The sequence below is a fragment of the Miniopterus natalensis genome, chromosome 1 (genome assembly GCF_054644295.1).
Source record: "Miniopterus natalensis isolate mMinNat1 chromosome 1, mMinNat1.hap1, whole genome shotgun sequence".
Lineage (NCBI taxonomy): Eukaryota > Metazoa > Chordata > Mammalia > Chiroptera > Miniopteridae > Miniopterus > Miniopterus natalensis.
Window position 1 is genome coordinate 69,739,038 of NC_142081.1, and position 21,429 is coordinate 69,760,466.

The window sequence follows — 21,429 nt, forward strand, 5'->3', positions numbered from 1 at the left end:
TCAGACCTTAGGTGACAAACCTGCAGCTGCTTTTCTAACAAACTGTTGATCATCACAAATCAAGGGGCTACAAGAACACTCATTTTTATGCTGTTCCCTTTGGGCTTCATGCAAAGACAATCCTGTGTAAATGTACAGTTGAATCTAATTTGGAAATCTGAAAATCAGTCTATCCTTGTTATTAATTTTTTTACAATTATAATTATATTGATGTTCATATTGTATGAAATGTTTCATTTCATAAAGCAGTACTTTGATTAAAAAAAAGAAAATTTGAAAGTAGAAAGGAAAATGTCACTCATTTGCCCACCTCCCACAGTGTTACCATAGGAAGTGCATTTGAAATACTTGGGGTCATGTTACCTATAGAATACAATTTTCTTTTATCTTCACTTAACCCTATGATGTAAGATTTCTTCCACTTGGGTTGTTTCCACCTTTGGCTATTATGACTAATGCTGCTATAAATATTTGTGTAAAAACTTCAGTGTTGACCATGTGTTTTCATTTCTCTTGGCTATATACCTAGGAGTGGAAATGCTGGGTCATATGGGAATCCTGTGTTTAAGTTTTCGAGAAACGAATAAATTGTTTATTGCAGTGGTTGCACCATTTTACATTCCTACCAGCAACATACAAGTTCTTCTATTTCTTCATATCTTGCCAACATTTGTTGTTATTATTATTACTTATTATAGCCATCTTGGTGAGTATGGAATGGCATCTCATTGTGGTTTGGATTTACATTTTGTTTATTTAAAAAAAATACATCTTTATTGATTTCAGAAAGAAGAAGTGATGACAGTCAGAATTTCTGAAGTGTTTACATGACATCAAAAACAGTTTTGAGGGATGGACCTGTCAGTCAGAGAGAACCTGGGTTATGTGTTGGAGTGTGGAAGGCTGTGCTTCCATTTGGCCTCTGTAGTAGTAAGGATGGGGGACAGAGGGCTGGGAAGGGGAGAAAAAATATCTATAGGACAGATGTATACCTATGAGTTTCCAGAGTTTTAACATCCACTAGAACACCCTTTAATTTTTCCTATTGCCCAGCCACCGACAGAGAGCAAGGTTGGGATAATGGGTTGGGGATAATTCAGTAAAACTCTGGAGTGGGTAAACGTCCTGGGTGATGAGTGGAGAGAGGACTATACAGAAAGGGAGAGGAGAAGTGAGCTTGGGTGAAGACAGTGTGCCCACCTCCACCAACTGGGGATAAGTGTAACAATAGGACCCCCCAAATCAATTGGTGTTGATTGCACTTCTGGGTGGGAGAGAGTTGGAATGGAGCCATGTTCTGGGTTGTGATGTTGGCTTTGATGTGACCTTGGATCACACTCAACACCCCCATCAAACACCACTCCCCACGAGAAGATGTTTATCTCTCTAAGATCTTTGCCCAGTGAGGCCATTTCTTTTTCCCAAAGCATTTAGTTTGGAAAATCTAATTAACACCGAAGGATGCTTTTGCCACATCACATCCCTATCTGTCCACCAAATGGTATGACATCTCCTAGTTGTAGGTACCCCCCTGCTATTAACTTCTTCTGTTTCTGACCAAATACTGGGAAGCCACACTAAAGCCATATGTGAACAAGGATCTGGACCATCCCAGCCAGCCCTTCGAAGTCTGACTGGGAGATGCCTGGCCAGAGTGACTCAGTGGTTGAGCATCAACCTATGATCCAGGAGAATGCAGCTCAATTCCTGGTCCGGGCAGATGCCCGAGTTGTGGTCTCGATCCCCATGGGGGATGTGCAAGAGGCAGCAGATCAATGACACATCAGTGATGTTTCTATCTTTTTTTCTCCCTCTCCCTTCCTCTCTCTGAAATCAATAAAGATATATATATATATATATATATATATATATTTTAAAAAGCCTGCCCAGGAGAAATCAGCTATAACAGTAACCTGTGGGGTCTCTGAGAGCAGTTTACCAGTGGAACTGTGGCAGGGTGATTTACTGTGATACCAATGACTATATTATTCTGCCTGTATTCTTTATGCTTAATCATTTTCCAGTATGTGATTGCAAAACTCTAGACATTTTTTAAGTTCCCTTGTCTCAGGTTGTTAAGCCTGGAAGACTAAGGATCCACCTGTTACTGGACCACGATTAGTTCACTAAGGCTTTTAAGGGTCAGCTTTCTGGCCCCCTTTGGCATCATATGCTAAGACTTTGGCTATACAGCTACAAGCATTTTAAATATCTACACATAAATACCTACTCATAAGTGGTATCTGATAATTCCTGAGGAGATAATAGGGACTGGGAACAATGGGATTAGCATTGGTTTTTGTCTATAACTTGGCCCTTTTCTCCAAGAAATTTCATTTTTGTCCCAGTCTCACAGGGGTAGAAGGTCAGGATTTTTCTTGACCTCATAGAGAATATAACAGACAAAGGGAAGAAAGTCTTGTCTCAAGAGGATCCACCCCGTGCTCTGCTGAGTGTCCCAAAAGAGAGGATTCCCACTGACAAATTAATTCCCAGCTGACTCATGTAGGGAGAAGACCTAGCTATTTTTAAATAATTTGAGTCTGTATTTGGAAGCTGTTTTTTGTTGTTGTTGCCTTTTGTTTGTTTGTTTTTGTCCTTGTTAACACAAGTATAGCATGGGGGGAATCAGGAAAGAGGGAAGGCAAAGGGCATTAAATTGAATCTGTACCTTACTATGTTCCTGAACATATAAAACTTATATATGTTATCTCACTGAAGTCTCCACCTTCTGCATGGGCATCATTATCAACCACATTTTCAAATGAAACAGACTCAGAGATATTAAATCATGTGCCCAAGGTCAGGAGATTACTTAAAGTGTGTACACACACACACACACATGCACGTAGAGCCCACATGCTTGCCAAATTGTAAATGGTTATTGATACTACTCTAAGAAGTGGTGGAGCCACAGCAGGCAGATTGTAGCTCAGCAAAAAGAAGGTTTCTTAGAATGGCTGTTCAGGTAGCCTGAGTGCTTTCTCTCCAGGGAATTGTTGCAACAGAGGTTGGAAAACCTTAGTCAGGGGCCCTGAAAGGTTCTTGTGGGTGTAGGCATAAAATCACTTTTAAGACCCCTTGCAGTTCTGAGCCTTTATTTCTCAGTTGGAAGAGACCTGACCTGGGAGTTAGGAGCCTTGGGCTCCTGTTCAGTTATGTGGCTCAATTGCTAGTTTTTGGATCTCATTATCTTCATCTAACAAAAAAAGATTGGGCTATGCAGAGGCTTTTAAAACATTAATAACCAAAAGGTGGTGGCGGACTGAGTAGAAGCTACACTGACACTCTCCCAGAACCAAACTGGACTTACAACTAAAGTATAGAAAAACCATCCTGAATAATCAACTGCAACTGAAGATGAGCTGGAGAGCACTCCAATAACCAAGGAATAAAAGTGGAGACCACATAGAGACTGGTAGGACGTCCAAAAGGGTTGGCTGAGCTCCCACAGGCAGCAGCTGAAGGTCCAGAGGGATAGCTCAGCTATGGGAGGTTCCCACTAAGAACTCTGGGGCCTCAACTCCAATCTGGGCTTCCCAGCCAAGAGAAGCAGAACTGGGAAAAGTACCCATATAACATTTGGCTGTGAAAAGCAGCCAGATTTCTGTCTGCCAGGGAGAGATGGCTGGAAATGCAGGCACCCTCTTAAAGAGCCAACACACAAAGTCTCATGTGCAGCCACTCACCTTGGGCTCCAGCAGAGGGAAGGCAGAGTGGACTGGAGCTATGGGAGGAGAATCTAAGATTGTGGGATCTGGAGATAGAGCTCAGAGGGCACTCTTCTGGATTCTTGTGCTGAGTCATTCCCCCATAGTGCAGAGGCAGACATTTACTTTCCAAGCAGCTTTTGCCTGAGGGAGAAGCAATTGCTCCACCCTGCTTGAAAACCTCAAACCCCACCCCGTGGAGTTTCTACAACCTGAGGCTCATTGAGAGAATCAGAATAATCAGTCTACAGGCAGAGGCAGACCTCAGAGTGTTTTGACTCTTTGCTGATCTGCTTCTGGACCTGGGCCTTGGAAAAGCAGGCTTTGGTGTGCATCTTGGTCCTGTCCAAACCTACCCAGCCCCAACAGAAGAGACCTCAAGTCATGGGTTGTTGATAGTTCCAAACAGGGTACTCCAGGCCAGACACAAACAGCATCTGATATTGATTGGCCTGCACCAGAGACCTTCCAAAAAGACTGAGAGTCCTAGCAGGCCCACCTAAAACATAGAAACAAACCCAAATAGGCAGCCAAAATGGGGAGACAAAAAAACAAGCTCCAAATGAAAGAACAAGAGAAGTCTCCAGAAAAAGAGCTAAATGAAATGGAGACAAGCAATCTATCAGATCTAGAGTTCAGAATACTGATTATAAGGATGCTCAACAACATGAAAAAAAAATTGGAAACTATGAAGGAAATGAAGAATGACATAGCAGAAATAAAGAATATATTGGAAGGAATAAATAGCAGATTAGAGGAAGCTGAGGATCGGATCAGCAAATTAGAAGACAGGGTAGAAAAATCACTCAATCAGAGATCCAAACAGAAAAAACAATTAAAAAACAGGAGGACAGACTAAGGGAGCTGTGGGACAACATGGAAGGTAACAATATTCACATCATAGGAGTGTCAGAAGAGGTCAAAAGTAAGCAAGGGTTAGAGAACCTGTTTGAAGAAACAGTGGCAGAAAACTTCCCTAACCTGGTCAAGGAAAAAGTCACAAAATTCAGGAGCCACGGACAGTCCCAAACAAGAAGAACCCAAAGAAGCCAACACCCAGACACATCATAATTAAAATGCCAAAAATTCAAGACAAAGAGAGAATCTTAAAGGCAGCAAGAGAAAAGCAATCTGTTCCCTACAAAGGAGCTCCCATAAAGCTGTCAGCTGACTTCTCATCAGCAACTCTATAGGCCAGAAGGGAAAGGCATGATGTATTCAAAACAAGGATCTGGAACCAAGACTACTTTCCCCAGCAAGGCTATGATTCAAAATAGATGGTGAAATAAAGAGCTTCCCACATAAAAAAAAAAGCTAAAGGAATTTATCACCACCAAACCAACATTGCAGGAAATGTTAAAGGGACTGATGTAATAAGAAGAAGAAATAAAGAGAGAAACATAGGCATAAAGAATTAAAATGGCAATAAATAAGGACCTATCAATAATAACCTTAAGGACTTTAAGGGAGAGATCAAGAGCAACACAGTAATAGTTGTAGACTTGAACACTCCACTGACTTCACTGGATAGATCTTCCAGACAAAAAGTCAACACAGAAACAGTGACTATAAATGGCACACTACATCAGATGGATTTAATTGATATTTACTGAATATTTCAAGCCAAAGCTGCAGAATATACATTCCTCTCAAGTGCACATGGGTCGTGCTCAAAGATAGACCACATTTTAGGACACAAAACCAGTCTCTACAAGTTTAAGAAGATTGAAATCATATCAAGCATATCAGATCACAAGGGCATGAAATTAAAAATCAACTACAGTAAAAACACTGAAAAACATTCAAACACATGGAAGCTAAATAACATGTTATTAAACAATGAATGGATTACCAATAAATCAAGAAAGAAATAAAAAACTTCCTGGAAACAAATGAAAATGAACAGACAAAAACCTAAAAGCTATGGGATACAGTGAAAGCGGTCCTGAGAGGGAAGCTCATAGCACTGCAGGCCTACCTCAAGAAGCAAGGAAAATTTTTTGTAAACTATTTAACCCTACAACTTAAAGAGTTAGAAAGCTCCCCTGTGAAGCCATCTGGACCAGGGCTTTTGTTTCCTGGGAATTTTTTTTTTTATTGTTGCTTCGATTTCATCAGTTGTTATTAGCCTATTCAGGTTTTCTGATTCTTCCTGATTCAGTTTTACATGATCTGATTCATATGTGGAATCTAATAAACAAAATAGACTGAAGAACAAAATAGATCTAGAGACACTGAAGCATGGAACAGACTGATGAATCTCATTGGGAAGCCAGGGTTGGGGGAGTGGGTGGGGAGAGATTAAGCAAAGAACTTATATGCATATATGCATAACCCATGGACACAGACAGTAGTGTGGTGAAGGCCTGGCAGGGGGGTGGCAGATGCCTGGTGGAGGGGATCAATGGAGAAAAAAGAGGGATATCTGTAATACTTTCAACAATAAAGATAAAAAACAAAAAAATAATAAAATAAAACATTACTAACCACAGACACCTTTCCTTGAATGGATTATATTTGTGTCAATGTAGCTTTTTGAAATCATATGCCTATATTTATACCTATATTTATAGCTATGTACATGTGCACATGCATACATATTTATACATATACACACATTTTATATGAATGCATGTGCACCTATTTATATATGTGTGCATATATTTGTTTGTGCTTGTGTGTATAGTTGCATGGTTTTGTTTGTTTTGACCCCTTCATTTTCCCTTTTCTGCGCATGATCTTGGCACATCTTTGTTTCAGGATTTTAAGCACTCAGACAGAAGCTGTGTGAAGTCAGCTGTTCTCCCTTCATTGTAAATGTGGCCCAGATCATTAAGATATTCTGTTCCAGAGGTCTTTGTGGGCAATAAGATGTGAGAAAATGAACTTTTGAGGGTGATGGGAACCCAGGAGATATTTCCCCTTTATGAAAATGAGTTTGCCTTCTGTGTATGTGTTTTGTTGGGGAGTTATTCATCTACAGCTGTCTCTGAACTTAACTCCAGACAAAGCAGCACCCAGATTGGCATCAAGACCTGGGAAGGGATGGCTGCTGGGCATCCCTGGCTGGACTGACCCAACCACAGGGAGACCCAGTGTTAACAAAGAGTCCCATCCCACACCTGAGGCCTACAAGCTGAGAGCTGGATGACTTCTTAGAGGGTCACTGAGGGCTTGGAATCTATGGATGTAGCCACGATAGCCTGCATTTGGAGGCTGCTCTTCATTTTTTCTGGCACCATGTGAGCCAGCCTGGTCTGATGTGATTTGAGGAAGATGAAGAAATGTGGCATTTCTTCCATGTCAGAGTTTACAGTGAATTTTATACCCATAGGGTACCACCTATGTGGACCATAAAGAAATGGCTGCCCTGGTTGTGTTTTAATGCCCCACATCTCTCCTTCATCCAGAGGTGGAGATCCGCTGACCATAGAACTAGAAACTTATTTCCAGTCCCATACACTGCTGTTCTGAAGTCAAATGTGACAACACATATGGAAACCAGAAGTCATAACACAGAAGAATAGTATCCTCTAACAAGATGATTTTTACCATGTGGGTTTCCCACACAGATTCAGGCCATTCTGACCAAGCCAGACAAGAAATTCTGTTGGAAGTCCTTTAGGCTGTGAGTCTCATGAGGGTGTGGGCGATGCCTGCCATGTTCACTTCTGAGCCTCCCGTGCCTAGCACATAGTGGGTGTTCAATATCTATTTGTTTGCTAATTGATGGCAAATTAGTGTCATCCAGTCCTGCTGCAAAGACTCCCTTCCTTACTCAGCTGGTAGCTATAGCCCAGGTGGGCAGCAGGTTCTCAGACCAGAAGCTAGGTTTCCAGGGATGACCAGGAGCCTGGCTACGACTGGGAGTGAAAAGCCTATCAGAGAACTCTGAGCCCATGGAGGGTGTGGGGCTGGATGTGAGGGGCTCAGCCACAGGAGGTGTGAAGAAGGGTCAACCTGGGTCATAACACAGCGAGGGGTTGTGGGGAGAGGGTGGGAGGTGCGGGTGAGATGAAAACAGAAAACAGGACAACTGTGAGCAGAGAGAACAGAGGCAGGCCTGGCTCACAGCTGGTACCCAGTGACTATTGCTCAATAAATAAAGGAGAAGTCAGTCTTTTCCATCTAGAAATGGCCACGGCAGCCTCCACACAGGGAGGTCTGCACCCTTCCCTAAGGAAAATGGTCAGTCACAGAGGGGTACAGTGGAGCCAGGGCTCTGACTGATCTTTCTCCAAGGCAGGAAGCTCAGGATTGTGGTGAAGACCTGGAATGCCCTGGGCCACAACGATAGGTGCAAGGGCCCTCTGGAGGCTCCTGGAGGCAGAGAGGGGAAAGACTGAGCTGGCCTCTTTATGGTCCTGCCCTCCCTGCCTCCCCAGGTGGATGGTCTCTTTTAGGGGGCTATGTGGGGATCAGGGGTAGTCCTGGGGCCCTGGCCTTGAGTGTTCTCCCAGCTCCACCCTGGCCTAGCCCCAGCACACAGAGCTTGTGCACGGCGGAAACTCCATGGCCTACTTGCAGGCCATGGTCTCATACAGGTGTGAGCCTGAACTTGGCGCTCCCTGCGAATTCAGGCTTTGCCCGATTTTCTTCACACAAAGGCTTAGTTCAATAACCAGAAGCCACACTAGCGACAGTCCTGAGAGGGTATCTATCTCTTTTTACTCCTCTCAGAGGATGTGGCTTTTTCTGAGGCAGCTACCCCAGGGGACACAATTTTCAAGTGCAAACTTCCAGATAAGGCGGTGTATCTGTTTCCTGTGGCCACTGTAATACATCATCACCAACTTGATGGCTTAAAAAAGAGATTTCTTCTCTCACAGTTCCGGAGGCCAGAAGTCTGACATCAGTTTCAGGGGACTGGAATCAAGGTGTCAGCAGGAGAGCCTCCCCTCTTGGGGTTCCAAGGCAGAATCAGTTTCTTGCCTCTTCCAGCTTCAGGAGCTGCATTCCTTGGCTCATGGCCCCTTCCTCATCTTCAAAATATACCAAAAATATAATTAAAAGAAATACAAATAAGCCAAGGCAAAAATTAACATCACCCGATAGTCACCACCTAGTTACAACCAATGATTTGGTGTGTATTTTAATAGGCTTTTCCCTATGCAAATATGTATACTTAGCAAAATAAAAATAGGAGAATGACACACATAGGATCACCCCCTCATTTTATTGAGATATAATTGACATGCAGCATTGTATAAGTTTAAGGTGTATAGTGTGGTAACTTGACTTGCATGTACTGTGAAATGATTACCACAGTAAGTTTAGTTAGCAGCCATCATCCCTCTACAGCAGTTTGTCTTGCTCTCTGAGGAGCTGAGGGTGCTTCAGCCTCACCCCAATGTTAGGATTTTTTCAGTGGTGTGTTGTTCATGAATAGTTGTTAGTTGTTCTTTTTGGGATGTGGAGCAATGTTGGGAATGACTTACGTGGCTGTCTTAGTGATATCACTCTTCTACACATAAGATTTTGTAACCTGCTTTTGTTACTTAGTCATATAGGACTATCAGGAAATATTAATCATCATCTTAATGGCCACTGCTATTTCTTAACTTGTATGTGACATGTGAACTTACAACAGTTTACGTAATGATTCTCCTTTGGCTTCATATCAAGACTGTTCCAACTTGTTTTGCTGGTATATGCAGCACTGTACTGAATAACCTTAATGCACTTGTCTCATTTTCTGAGGATAAGTACTTAACGTGGGTTTGCTAGTTCAAAGTGTACTTGGATTTTAAAAACTTATTGTACACATTAACAATGGCTATCTGAAAAGATTGTACCAATTTATATATTCAATATCAGGAAATCTGTATGGCAGTTTCTCCACACCTGCGCCTATACTGAATATTGTCATTCTTTTAGGTCATTGCCAGTCCAAAAAGCTAAAGTGTTATCTTGATGTGTTAGTGATTTTCTTTATGGTAGTGAGAGGATGCGAATAGCCAGTTAATGTTTTTAGCCTGGTTTTCTGTAGGGTTTCTAAAAATCATATTGTTATCATACTCCATTGTGTGGATATACCATATTTAATATTTCATCCTTTGTTATTTAAGCTGTTTTTAATTTTTGATGACTTTAAATAACGTTGAGACGAACATCTTTATGCTCACAGTTTATTGTTTATTGCAGGCAAATGTGTGTGTCTGTTTTGAGTCCTGTTTTTAGAATATTCTCCCAGTAGTAGTTCTGTGTCATATAATACAAACATTTAAATTGAATTATTTAACTGTTTCTTCTTGCTGCTGGGAAACTTACTAAGGAAAGAAGACATCCAGGATTCTGTCCCACTGAGCACTCTCTGGTTCTTACCCTGTCATCACTAGAGTGCAATGCCATTTCACACCTACCTACCCCTCTACACAGGTAGGTGGGGCCAAGGTTCCTGTAAGGTGCTACCAATTTATGAGGAGAAAGAAGTGGCTTAACCTGTCCTTGTGAGGCTCAAGGGGTGGGTGAGGGGTTTCCATCCCCTCCTTTGCCCCAGCTTTGGTCCCAATAGACATATCTAGTACATTGCACCAGTCCAGGGCAGAATATGTATTTTTATAAGTGAATCAATCATTTATGTAAATCTTTGGAATGCTTTATGGCCACAACATAGCTATATGAGAAATCAATAAAATTGTAATTAGAAAAATCCTAGTAATATTAAAAAAGAAAGAAATACACTTTTAAATAATCCACAAGTCACTACAAAATTTAAAAAGAAATAGAAAATGTTTTGAATTGAATAATAACAATGACAGTACTTAAAAACTGGAATGCACCTAAAGCAGGTGGAGGAAAATTTAGTCTTAAAACTCATATATGACAAAAACTGGAAGTTTTGAGCTGATCATATATCCCAAAAAGCTAGAAGTTAATAAGTGAAATAAACTCAGTGAAGTAGGAGGAAGAAGTGATAAGAGATAGCAGAAGTTAATGAAACAAACATACAACAGAGAGGTTTAATAAAGCAAAGATTAAGTATTTGAAAAGGTTAATAAAACTGACAAACCTCTGGAGATTCTAATCAAGAAAAAAAGAGAGAAGGTGCAAATATTTATTATTAGGAACTAAAAAGGGAATTTTTAAAAATAAATGCTGCAGACCCAAAATATTATTAAAAAAACTTACACTAGTAAATTTAAAATTTAGACAAACAGAAACATCACTGCCTAACACCTATTCAGAAAAAAATTGCAAACTTAGGCACAGTAGAACCTTGAAATAACTGACTGATTTGGGCGAGGGGGTGTCCAGTTAAAATGTCATATAATAAAGTAGGTTTTCTGAATGCGAATGTTAAAAAATTGACACATTAGTTTACCTGTTTTTACTTATGTACATACATTTGTATAGTTAAAATTAACTATGGATGAAAAGCTTAATTTCAAAGAAATGTTTTCTATATGTATCACAGTAATTTTAAATTTATGCTGAATAGGTCTAGTAAATGAGGGCTTTCACCAGTCACCTCAAGTTAAATTCACACGGCTGGGGCTCCTGGGAACACTGGCCTGCTGGACTTAAAACTGCTGCAGAAGAGGTCAATGAGGAAAAACGGGGACAGCTGTAATACTTTCAACAATAAAGATAAATTTTAAAAAAACCAAAATTGCTGCAGAAGGTCAGGCCAGGTGACAACAGAACCAATCATAGTGCACAATGGAGTGTGATCACATGGTAATTATTAGCCGAGCATTGTTTATGACCAGTGACTCTTGGATTTAAATATGTAGACTATAGTTGTAGATATGTAATATTTATTTATGTTGGTGAAATTACTATAGTGGTTTTGGCCTGTTCCCTAATATTTAAAAAACCACAACAGTGAATTAATAACAAAAATAACCTGTTAATTTAATTATAAGCAAATCCTGGTTAAAAGCATTTTAAATTTAACAGGGTGTTAATTTTCACATATGACATACCGACCAGAAATTTTGTTCGTTAAGTTGGAAGTCCTTTAAATTAAGGCCCACAAAATGGAGGGTTTGCTGTAACACTGAAACTATCAAAGAAATTTCATCAGCAATCAATAATGTTCCACATAGGGAACTGACCTAGATGGCTTTACCTTTAATTTCTACTAAAGTTTACAGGAAGGAAACTTTTCAGCTACAAAATTTTGCAGCAAAGAGAAAAAGAAGAGACACTATCTCATTTTATAAGGCTGGGAATTTACAGGTCAATCTCATCACAGTTTATGGATACAAACACCCTACTCAAAGTACCAACTGTCAAAATTAGCCCATCAGTAGATAAAAAAGTTAATACAATGTAAGCAAGTTAGGTTTACACTAAGGATGCAGATCTCATTTAACCTTAGAAAGGTCAAGTAATGTAATTTGCTACACAAATTGGAGAAAAATCTTATCTCAATAAGAGAAACCTAGGAGAGAAATCTTATCTCAATAAACAATTGATAAAATTCTACATTCACAGGTGATAACAAAGATAACCTTTTAGCAGATCAAAAGGGAAAGAAATTTCCCTAATGTAATAAACAGTATCTGTAAAACCTACAGAAACCATTTAACAAAGCCCTCTTCTAGAGAAAACCAAGGTTTCCATGTTCTCCCCGAGAATGTTAGAAAGGCCTCCTGGCCAGGCTGCTTTGCACACAGAGTGTCACAGTGGCATTTTCCTCCCAGCTCTCTTCCTTGGGAGGCTTGAGTTTAGAAAGGATCTCAAATGGGATCCTTTCAGGGAAGTCTATAGAGATGAAAGGGGGAGATTATGAGGAGTAGATTTGAGGGGGAACGCAGGGCTGGGCAGAGATGGAGAAGGTTTGCAGCCCTACAGGCCCTTTTCTACCTTTAACCCAAGTTCCCTAGACTTGATACTCTAACTGATACTCTCTTGTCCAGGGGAGATCATCAGGGCACAGAGGGTGAGCTCTATTTTTGCTTTGATAGACACACCTGCAAATTACTGTTTGGGAGTCGGTCCAGGGGACAGAGAGGTCATTGTGATGACCTCACTGAGTGACATGGTGAAAAAGTTTGATTTCTTCCCCATGCTTGGACAAGCAGAATCAGAAATTTATGGGGACAGCATGTGGGTAGCAGTTTGGGCTCAAGGGACCTATTTATTTTTGAAGAAAAACTGAAAAAGAAGATGCTATCCTGGGGTATTATTACCTGTGGATAACTTCTTCTAGGATAAGCTCTTCCTAGGAAAAGCTTGTGCCTTAGTCCTTACTGCCCAGAGTCAGGCCTCCAACTCATCCCTCCAATTCCTTTTTTAAAATTTTCACCCAAGGATATATTTATAGATTTGAGAGAGAGAGAGAGGGAGAGAATGTGGATGTGAGACAGAAACATCGACCAGTTGTCTCCCATACCTGCCCTGAATTGGACTGAACCCACAACCTAGGTATGTGCCATGATGGGGAATACAACCTGCAACTTTTTTGGCGCATGGGATGATGCTCTAACCAACTGAGCCACTCTACCAGGCCTCCAAGCCTCTTTTTCATTATTAAACAAGTTGTGCTATTTCTCCCTCTCTCTCTCTGCTCCATCTATTCTAGTTGCGCCTCCATAGGCTTCCTGAGAGGTCAGATGACATCAGCCAACCAGTTACAATCTCCCATAAACCCACAGCTAAAAGTTATCCAATGTCATAACATTCTGCTTCTGAAAGTCCCCGAATTTCTGGATTTCATGTTTCCCAAATCCTGTATCAGATTAGCTCTTGCTGGGTTCAGAGACACTGTTCTTCACAAGTATAGCTCTCTCTTGCTTAGTAAGCAAGAAATTCAGATTTTTGTCTCAGACACCCAATCCTCTTTTTTTTCCTATGACACTCCCTGCAATTGCTCTGGAGAAGTTCCACATGCTGAGTGACCAAGCTTGCTGAGCAACTTGCCTTGTCTTTTAGCAACTTGCTGTGACGTAGTGGCCAGTTGTGGTAACATCACTATCTTATTGCACTGCATTTTTACTTGACCCAACTCTCCTTACTGTCACTGCCTTGGGTTTGCACCTCCCGAATAAATCATTGCCACTCTAATCCTTGCTTCAGGCTCTGTTTCTTCTCAGTCAGAACAGGGCAAAGCAGGAAAGTACAAGTTTGAATATTTTTCTCCTTGTACCTCAGGCTGGAAATTAAAGCTCAGAGAGTCTTCTTAGAAATTACAAACAAGATACCCCCCCCCCCCCCCGCCCGGATATCCTTCCATTAAAATATTTTCTTCTCATAGTATCCCCTCCTGGCAGTCTTTGGATATTTCTCCCCTCTGTTTAATCAAGGTTTTATGATGCCTCTTCTTATTGCTTTCTGCAAGAAGATTCTGGGGGACTGAGCAGGCATTTCACCTAAATACTTTCTGTTGGTAAAGCTGGCATTGCAGCCTTATAAAGAACAATCGGAGATTCTCAGCCCCATGGAGGGAAGGAAGCTTATCCTGTGCCTTCTGAAGGAAAAGCATCTCATGGGAAAATTGAGGTGTGCATACGGCAAATACTTTAGTGACAAAGGAAGAGCTGGGGCTCAGTTGTACAAAGTCCCCAGAAAAATATCTGACCTCAGAAGAGGTGGTATTTTCCTTCGCTCTTCCACATGCTTCATTCTTCCAGTTTTACAGTTGTGTGATTACCTCTCCAGATGGTGACACACCCGAGGAATAATTGAATGTGCACTATAGTGTGCTCAATGACAGTCTTGGGGACAATGCACATGCAGAGCTTTATTTAATGCTCTCAGGGAATGATGAGGATGATATGACATGGTGCAAATAGAAAAAGCGTGGCCCTTAGGGCAAGGATGACCTTGGAGCAAGAAGTGTAGTGAGACATAAACTGACAAGTCATAAATTACTTAGTAGACAGAAGACTGTTGAAGAATCAGTGATAGAAAAGAGAATGGCTTTTCTGGAGCTTCTGAGGATCTCCAAGGAATCAAGCCTGGAAGGATCTTTTAGAACTGATTAGTTGTCACCAAGTACATTTTTGCATTTTTGTCAGTCCAACAAAAAGCTTTATCTCTTACTTTTTCTGTCTCTGTATTTCATTTCTGGTATTTGATCTCATCCCCCTTGCCTTTCTAAAATTACTTTTAAGTGGTGTGATGTGCAACCTGCTTCCTGCAAATCACTACTTTTCCCCCATTAAGTTTCTTTTCTAGGAACATGACATTCTAAAGGTGGAGAGCGATTGAGTATTTTCAGCATTGATTCTTATATAAAGAATGAATTTTATCTTTAGGAATTTCACTAGACTCTCTCTAGGATTTGCACCCTAGTTTTTCCTTCATTATATAAAATGATGGTACACCACATGCCTGATGTTCTATACCAATATTATCACCTGACATCTTGCCTCCAACCCAAACTGTACCCAGGCTGAGGGAAGGAGGGTACATGTGATATACTCAAGGACACCTGCAACAGGCAAAGAGTGGGAGTACTATGCCTGAAGTCCAGTCTGATACCCTTGTGCCATGGCCTCCACTGGAAAGTAGACATTCCAACCTGACTTAGTCATAGGATAACCTTGACTGTCTTTTCATTGCCTTAAATTGAATAAAAAATAAAATATTACCCTGAAAACGTGTCGTAGGAAAAAAAGCAAAATGCTTGGGGGCTGGTGAGTTAAGGCCAAGATCTCATTTTGATTAGTCAGTAACCACAAACTTGCAATTAACTGCTGTCATCACAAACCAACTGTTTCTCAAGAGTCGTTGACTCCTTAGTCATTGTAACCATGGTGGGATCCTCATAGAGAGATCACTGTGGGCCTGAGACCAAGGACAGAGATGCTATGTCTTGCTAATTTTGAGACTTTGCATTGTTTGAACTGAGATAAAGAATCCAAATTCTAGGGACACTAGAAATATAGTCCCCAAGGGAAAGGTTTTCATGTAATAGAGATGGAGATGGAATGTCCATGCCTGGACAATTGTTTCATTCAAAAAAAGTGTTTTAAGTACTTTCTCTGTGTGTGGCATTCTACCAAACACTGGGAATCAGATGGTGAGCAAGAACAGATTTAGTTTCCAATCTTGAGGAGTGAGACATACATTAGCCAAGTAAAAGAATGTATACATGACTATGAATGGTGACGAGCACTGTGGAGGAAAAAAATCATAAGAGAATATAACGGGTTAACTTGACCTTTTATAGGGGTTGGGAAAGACTTTCCTGAGGAGTAATACTTGCTAGTCATGCAAACACACAGTTGAAGATGGACACTGTTCTCTGATATATTCAAGTATTTATCTTAAGGTAATCACACACCTTGAGGTCTGGAGTGCCTTGAGCATTATGAGAAATAATGAGAAATTTTGCCCAAAATTTATTTCTTCCATTTTCCAGAAAATATGTGGAATTCTAAGACAATAGGCAGAAAATAATAAATTGGCATCTTTGAAAATTTAAAGCTTTAATTTAACCAAAGGTATCATAACAATGTAAAAAACTTGGATTGGGAGATGATATTTACAATAACCAGTTGAAAAATTGGTATTTAAAATATATAAAGAAGTCTTTTAAAATCTTAGGGAAAATAACTATTACCTAAATGGGACGTGACAGGCAATTCTCGGAAGAGCAAACTCAAATGGCTAATAACTACCTGAAATGATAATGAACCTCACCACTAGACAGGGAAGTGGTAATAAAAACCACCATGATTTACCATTTCACACCAAGTTGACTGACAAAAATTATTAAGCTTCACAATACTAAGTATTGTTGGGAGTATTAATTGGAACAAGAACTTTGTGAAGCAATTGGAAAAATACCAAAGACAAGTCAAGGCACCTATATCCTATAACCTAGCTATTTTACTTTAAGGATATACCCTACAGAAATTCTTGCACGTGTAAAAGTAGAGGCATGAGAGTGCTCATTGCAATTGTTCTTTATCATAAAAAATTGGAAACGACCTACATTTCCTGAGAATGGATAAATAAATTTTGTTATCTGCATACATTGGACTACTATGCACCCACTAAAATGAATAAATTATATTTACATGTATCAACATAGATAAATCTCAAAAATATATCATTGATTCATTTCTTCCAGGGAGGGAAACAGGATGACTGGGAGTCAGAGGTGAGAGGTGTATTTTTCTTTTTTTTATGCTTTTGGATCCTAAATTTTGCATGGAGTAAACATATTTTTAAAAAATACAATTAATATTTAAAATGTTGAGTAATCAAAACTTTGCAGAGGACTGATATAGAATTTTTAAAAACTTTTAATGCAGACAAACTAAAGAACGACCAGCTGACTTCTGCCCCTCTCATCGTTTATACAACCAAACTCCCAGTTTAACTCAGATCAAGTCCAGACTCCTCCCATGGTTTCTAAGCCTGAGCCACTGCCTGGGAACCAAAGCTCTTGTTTCCTTCCATTATTTGCTTCTGACAAAAAAGACAGCAGGGGAAGAAAAATACAGCAAGGAGCGGTGAGATATCAGAATCTATACAAGCTGGGAGAGGCTGGGGCCACCGAGTTCTTACTTTCCTTCCACATCTTGGGGGCAAACTCGTGGTGTGCAGAGCAGGCCCTGCCCTGAGCAGCCTTCCTGGGAAGCCCAGCTCCTCTGGCTGATCTTGTCAGCTATTCTTCCTTCATCAAGATAGTTGACTTCTTTCTGTCAGAAAATCATCACAATGGTCTGGCTGAGTTAGAACAAGGCATGTTGCTGAAATCTACTGTATACATTGTCAGAATAAATACATAAATTGGCTGATGTCTACAATGCAACCCACTCAGATCTCTAAGTCCTGGTGACTGAGTTCAGCTCTGTAGTGAGGGAGAGCTGACCCTTACCTTAGTTCCCTCCAACTGGAGGCTAAGGTCTAAGCTTTAATGCTCAGTTGACAGGGTCTCAGATCACTAGCTCAGTCTTTTCTCTCATTATTAGGTCCCTTTTCTTTGCCTCCCACTAGTCTAGATTTTCTTTTTCATTGGAGGCTGAGCCAGTCTTCAAAGTTCTCGGAGAAGCAGACAGGGAAGATAATACTCCTTTTCTTAACCCAATGAATGCCTGTTGGGTGTCCTGCTGATATCTTGTGATTCCTGAGGCCTGGGGTCACTCTGTCATGACCTCCCAGGTCAGGCAGGTGAGCATTGTCTTACGTTCCCCTTGGCCTGCTCATAGTTCTCCCTGCTCAGGAGCTTGCTCTTGCTTCTCTCAAGGCCTATGTGCCTCCTAATTATGTTGATGGTCCTGTTTCCTGAGAGTTTTAGTGATTTTGAACCCGACATAGTTTAGATATCCCAAACTCATCTCTTCGGGTGGCTCTGAACTGTCACTTTTGGAGTTCATGGTCTTCGTGGTGGACAGAGAAAAGAAGACAGCCACCACCATACCTGGAATGTGAGTGTGAATAAATGAAAAATGACATCTTTTCTTTCCTGTTTTTCACTTACATTAACTTACTCTGCCTCATCCGAGTCTTCTCTTTGTCTTTTCCTTTTCCTCCATTTTCTCTTACACCTAAATTTAGGTTGTACATGTGAGATTGTGCATGAGCATGTAAGTGAGTGAAGAAGAGACGTGGGTTGCCTGAAAGCATTACCTTCTGAAGCAAAAAAGATCTCCCTCTTGCTTTATGCCCAACCCAGCTTCCTTCTCTTAGAGAAGCTTTGTGGGGACCAGCAGCTCAGTGAGGTGTGAGCTATGAGCTATTGTAAGCCCCATGCACTAGAAATGGGGTAATGATGGGCAGATAATATTTACTGAGTACATCATGTACTGTTTTACGTGCTTTGTATGAATTCATTTAATCTTAAAACAATCTCATGAGGTTGCAGTGGTTTTATCACTAGCTCACAGTTGAGAAACTGAGACACAGGTCAAGCAACTTTTCCAAGGCTGTGTATTTGGGCAGTGGTGGACCAGGACTCACACTTCAGCAGCCTGGCTGTGGAGTGTACATTTAACCACTACACAGAAAATCTTTGTCCAAGTCAAAGTTCCTTCTGGGAAACCTAATATATTGCATGGATCTCTGTGAATTACAAGTCCTCCCAAACCTTCTCTGTACCACTCACATGGTGAGTGACCCCTAGTCCCCTAAGAGCTGTCCTGATCTTTAAGACAACTTTGGATCTCTTGTACCTCCTTGATTTGGTGGTGAAGGGGCATAGTCTTAAGTAATTTTTGTGTGTCAGGAGTATGGTTGAGCAGCTTTATGAGTTAAATTGGGGATGAAAAGAGAACTTGCTGAGGTTGTGGGGCCTGCAGGTCATGGAAATTTGCCAGTGCTTGGACCTACTTCCTGAGATTCTGAGAGAGAATCCTCCTGCTGCTGTCTGTGTGTGGACAGCCGGCTGCCCAGGCAAGTAGTCCAAAGAGATCTCTGTCCATGACCTTAACCCAGTAAAAAACCTCCTGGCTGTCACAGAGCAGGCTCCCTATCACTGGCTGGGAGACACCATAAGACCATAGATGTTTAGGACAGTATGGTGGAGAAGCAAAATGACAGGCTTGTGGCTTTTTCTACTAACTCTTCAGCTGCTGCCACCCAAGGACCTTGTGGGGTGGGGTGGGAAGATTTCTTCCTGTGCACAACCTCAAACCTACTTGTATATCTCCTCCCTGTGACAAAGCAACCAGGCTCCAAGCCCTAACAGAGTCCCATTGTATACAGGTTGCAAATCTGAGATACACAATTTCATTACAGACTCCATACTGGTCTGCCTTAAGAGATGAGTTTTATTATGATACCTCCAAGCAGCCACAAAGATTTTCTGGCTCACATTTGTGGAGAAGGTTGTAAGACTTAGTGTGCCCATTTTTAAATGGAGAGTATTATTCATGGCTGACATTGTTAGTTGCCCACCCTATATCCATTTCCCCTTCTTCTTCACTGAAGAGCCCCAATTTTGCTCAGAGTGGTAATGTATCCAGAGAAATACACTCACCCTCATACACACTCTTTTTCACGTAGTGGGTTACATGTGACACAAGTTTAGCCCATGAAAGTCACTGAGCAGGGTTTCTAAGAGAGATTTTTAAAAGGTCGTCTTCTCTTTTAGACTTTTCATGCCTAGAGGAGTACTACTTATGACTGTGAGATGACTCTCTTACTCTTACTAGTCTGTTCCCTCCTTTTCTCCCCATTACAATGTGTTATTTCCAGTCTGCATTTTCTGCCCATGGAATAGTTGCTGGTGCTCCAGTGAAGTACTCTATTGGGTTCACCCTCCCATTAAGCCTTCCAGAATAAGTCACTAAATAGGCCTGGCTCACAGAGAAAACAGATGTGCCAGCAGTAAATCAAATGTACTGATGACATGTGATGAGAGAGAGGTTTCTCAGGTCCCTGGGCCTTGGCCATGTTTCAGATCCAGGAACTATGACATAACCATAGTGTGACATTAATCCCAAGAATGGCTAACTAAAGTTAAATTCCCTGCTAGCTCAAATGCATGGCAGGCTCAAGTAAAAATTACATCCATTTATAGAAAATATGAAATGTGATGTATTTCAAATTCTAGAGTTTTTAAACTTTATACTTATACATCAATAATTCCAAGTGCTTAGGCTTGCTTTATATCAATGCAATTCTTATTAGTGAAAACAAGTCATTGGACAATCTTATAATATCCAAAACCAATAGACTTTAGCAACGTTGCTGGGTACAAGGTGAATATAGAAAAATCAGTTGGGTGATAGACACCTACAACATACAATTCTAAAATATAATTTTTAGAAAGAATTTTATTCACAATAGGAATAAAGTCTCTAAGGTATCTAGGAATAAATAATAGGTGTGTGTGCAGCTTTTAAGAATAAAATTCTTTTTTAAAAAGGGAAGAAAAATAAATGGTGAAACATTCTTTGTCCTTGGGTAAGATTTAATATTTCTAAAGATGTCAATTCTTCCCCAAATTAACTCACAGATGCAGTACCATTCTCACCAAAAGCCCAATAGAAATTTTCAAGGGACTTAATAAGTTGTTTTTAAAATTTAAATAGAAAAGCAAAAGGCCTAGAATACCCAAGAAAAAATTAGAGAAGAATGAAATGGGGGTTTATCTTACCAAATATCAGTATTTGTTACATGGCTGTAGTTATTAAGGCAATGCAGTATTTACACCAGGATTTTGAAAAAAAGACCAGTGGAAGAGAGTAGAAAGTTCAATAACAGACATCCTCCCATTTAGACTCCAGAGATGACAAAGGCATGAAAAGTGAGTGGAGAAAAGATGGGCTCTGATCAGTGGTGCTGGACAAATGGTTATTCATGAGGAGAAAATTAAATTACAACCCTAATTCACACCATCACCAAAAAGAAATCAAAGATTGTTAGAACCCTGAATGTAAGAAAATTTTTTTTACAAAGTTTAAAATAAAATATAAAATATATGTATGACTTTAGAGAAGTTTCTTTAACAAGAAAAAAAAGCATATACCATAAAAAAAAAAGCTAATATGTTTGCTTAAGTGAAAAAAAAATCTGCACACCAAAGAGACCATAAGGAGGACGCCTGCTCAGGTTTATGGCCACTATGGCCCACGGTATGTAGCTTTCACCTGCCAAGTCAAAGGCAATGTCAGGAAGTCCACGTGCAACATGCTAAAGGCAGGATCTGCCTCAGAACCTGCCTCCAACAGATGGGGCTGCCCTGGGGACACAAGGCTGAGAGTGGACAAGCAGAGAGAGCAGCTTGCTCTGGGAAGTTCTACTGGTAGGTGGGCAAACCAACTCTTCTCAACATGAAAATGTAGCTGTGTAATTGAATCCCTCAACATGT